The sequence below is a fragment of the Gossypium raimondii genome, chromosome 7 (assembly GCF_025698545.1).
Source record: "Gossypium raimondii isolate GPD5lz chromosome 7, ASM2569854v1, whole genome shotgun sequence".
Lineage (NCBI taxonomy): Eukaryota > Viridiplantae > Streptophyta > Magnoliopsida > Malvales > Malvaceae > Gossypium > Gossypium raimondii.
The window spans coordinates 35,124,810-35,128,467 of record NC_068571.1 but is presented as its reverse complement, the minus strand read 5'-3'; the positions used below and the strand labels follow the sequence as shown (position 1 = coordinate 35,128,467).

Sequence of the window (3,658 nt, the reverse complement as noted above, 5' to 3'; positions counted from 1 at the left end):
CTCCTTCCAGAAGTTACTGTGGAACCAAGCAAGTAGAAGCTGTGCACATCCAATAAACCTACCTTCTCCCGCTCTTCGGCATGCATTTAGCGACTTGAAGGTTTCTGCCAAAATTGCCAGGACTGGCGTAACTCTCTTATCAAGCCGATCGAATAAGTCAGTAACCGCCTCGTCAACATGCCCCAATGTCCTAGGAAACACAATCAAACCATAAATACTTAAAGCAAAGACGTCCACCTTCTTCCTCGTGTCTGGGTGCACTAAAATAAGGTCCTTTAAAGTTTTCCAAGGAATGCATCTGCTATCTCCCTTTTGCTTAATCCGAGCAGTAACCTATTGCTCGCTCATCCCCGTTATGTTCATCAGTTTCCTTAAGAAGGTTGGCACATTTACCGCTTTCGAATAGATCATGTCTACTTGAATCCTCGAACACCGAAGTAATACCACGTACTCCTCTATTGTAGGCACCAAATCAACCTTTCCAAACGTGAAGCAACTGTAGGCCGGGTTCCAAAACTGGGCAAGAGCTCGAAAAAGACGCTTGTCTACCTTCATATCAAGTAAATAAGGTAAATCCCCATAATTTGAATAGAATAACTGTCTAACCTCATTATTCCACTGATCCCAAATCTCCTTCAACTCTTGCAAGTTATTTTGAGCTACGCTGACACGGGTGAAGTCCCATAATTCTGATACGTATCCCTCGGCCAAACTATCACCTTTTTCGCGCTGTGTCATCTCAGCCCAAGTTCGGACAACCGCATTGTCCTCCACTCTATCAAGAAACCCATTTCCCATGGTAAGCTTTCTGTTTAGCAACCGAATATGAACCAACACCTTTATAATGGAATGCCATGTAATTGTAATGCCATGCAATCAGAGTAAAACACAAGAAATCAGTAACAATTAAATACAATACAACCAAGAAATAGTAAAAACTCCTAATTAGATGTCTACTAAGGTTCAAAGTAATTCTACCTAGGGTAGGTTCCTAAGGTTCACTATATGAGGTTTTGGCTTCTAGAGTAAAGGTACCCAAACCAGCAGATTCCTCGATCTTCACCCATTATAGGCTCATATAGACCGAGTTCAGTTCAGGGTGACACATTTCCCTATGGCTACACGGAGATGAAAATCTCACGAAGACATAGGTACAGATGTATCCCGAAAGCGATCCACTACCCTGCACGGAGGTGAAAACCTCACGAAGGACTAGCTTCTCACTCCCACTTAGAAGGGTAAAATCGATCATGAAATGAAAAATGCAAATAAGCTAACATCCTTAAGCTAATCAAGCAAACATATAACAATGAAAAAACAATGAATGCACAAGGGAAATCATGGTTTAAAAAAAATCTTTAATTCTCGACAAAAAGATACCAAATAATCAATTTATGGCTAGACTCTCGAAAGTCCCAATGAGTCGCTAAGTCGTCAAACCATTTTTTGAAAACAAAATAAGTTATCGACTTTAAAAACAAAAATTGGAGTCGCCACCGATCCTTTATTAAGGTGTGATCGGCTCACCAAAAAAACAATTCTGGTCTGCAAAATTTGAGAAAACAGGTTCGAGAGTCAGTTACGCACGAGGAAGGGTTAGCACCCTCGTGACGCCCAAAAATCGGTATCAAATTTGATTATTTCATGTCTTGATGTCGAAAATTTGAAAAGATTTTAAATAGAAATTTTTAACCCGTGAATGGATTTAAAATGACAAAACATTCTCATTTCAAAGAAATAAAACACCACACCCAGTAAGTTAGGGTACAATATTTTAAATCTTCAAAATACCGAATATTTCTTTTTGTTTTAGAAATTCTTATTTCGAGATAACGAAATGTCACGACCAGTAAGTTAGGACCCGACATTTTGAATTCCCGAGAATAAGGTTTTATTTGAAAATTGCAAATTTATTGTAAAATAAATACTTTTCTAAATTCATCGAAAAATGATCACGATCCAGTAAGTTAGGACACGATCTTTCTCGAGAATCATGATTGCCAAATATTTAAAAAAACTTTTAAAAAAAAAATGATGATTTAAGTATTTGGACCAAAATCAAAATATATTTTTCTTTAAAAGTATGATAAGATGTTGATGCATAATATGAAATCATTACTTTAATTTAAATTATATATGTACATGTTTTTACAAAATAAAATATGGTACATAAATAAATTTTAAAAAATGTATATGCATATATCAAAGCGTATATAATAAAGTTATATAATATATATATATATATATATATATATATAAAATATGTATAGGCATCTAAAAATATAGAAATAAATACAAATAAACAAAATAAAAATATAAGCAAAATATATTAATAAATTGTGAATATATATACATGCAAGAAACATGCGGGAAATACATTTAATAATATTGACTAGTGTATGTATATACATATAAAAACATATATTTGGATTTCTTTAAAAAAATGAAAAACGATGTGAAAATCATAAAATGTAAGTATACGTACGTATGCATAAAAAAAACTAAGAAAATAAAGTAATAATGAAATATGTAAAACATGTGTATATATTTTGAAACCATTTAAAATATGTACCTATATCCATAAACATACATATGCGTATATATATATATAAAAGTATAATAATATTAACAATAATAAAAATAGAAAGTACTTATAATAATACAGTGATAATGATACAAATAAACAATACTAATAATATATTTAAAAACTTAACATAACAAATTAAGGATTAAGTTGAAAATAAATAGAATTTAAAGGCTGAATTTGAAAATTAAAAATGAGAAAAGGAGCAAATTAAATCACGCGTAACAGAAGGAGGACCAAAAGAGCAAATTATCCAAACCGCTCAAGCACTGCGCAGCAACATGGATTGAACTAAAAACAGCATTAAAATATATTGCGTAATTTAAAAATATAAAAAAAACTGATTTAATCACCCAAAAAAAAAACAAAGGACCAATAGTGCAAATGGCCCATTTTGAACCCATTTCAAAACCCAAAACTCATTTCCCCTCTGCCATTTGAAGATTTGCGCCGCAGCCTCTTTTCGCTTTCGCTCCAAATCCTTTCCATTTCCGACCAGAAGTCGATGAATCCGGGACACCCTCCGACGATTCAGAACGGTAAGTCCTCCTCCCCTCACCCTTTTCGTGTTTTGTTCTTAGAAAGAAGGAAGAAAAACCACAAAACAAACAAAAAGAAAAACAATCAAATAATAAAAGATCCCAGAAAACAAAATTAATCACCTCTCAAATCCTTGCTTTTCTATTTTTCCTCTTTATTTCCTTTAATTTTCAATACCAAAATTTGCCAACCCTTTTTCAAAGATTAATCTCCTTTATATAGCCCTCTAATTATTTTTACAAGTTTTCTTTTGCTCCCCCCCTTGTTGATGTCGTTCGTGGCTCATTGTAGGCGTGGGCGTTGTGCGAGGACGCGGGGCGGTTACTGCGACGTGCGTGCTGAAACTGCTGCAACAGAGGCTGCTTCTAAGTTTCTGCTGTTTTGTTTTTGTTATGGGCTAATATTTGGGCTAATTTGGGTTTAATCTAGGCTTGGGTTAATTGGGTTTAGTAATGGGCTATTAGCTTTTTAGTCAGGCCAAAATTGGCCTATTACATTATTCACAGCAATTAGAATGAATAGTTATTCCATCTA

General features: G+C 34.1%; 1 long non-coding RNA gene across 1 annotated transcript; it reads left to right on the top strand.

The window, feature by feature from the left end:
* The first annotated feature begins 2,741 nt into the window (after positions 1-2,741).
* LOC128042449 (uncharacterized) lies at positions 2,742-3,658 on the top strand. The gene is made up of 2 exons (XR_008197941.1): positions 2,742-3,123; positions 3,416-3,658. It is a non-coding gene; the product is annotated as an uncharacterized LOC128042449 (long non-coding RNA).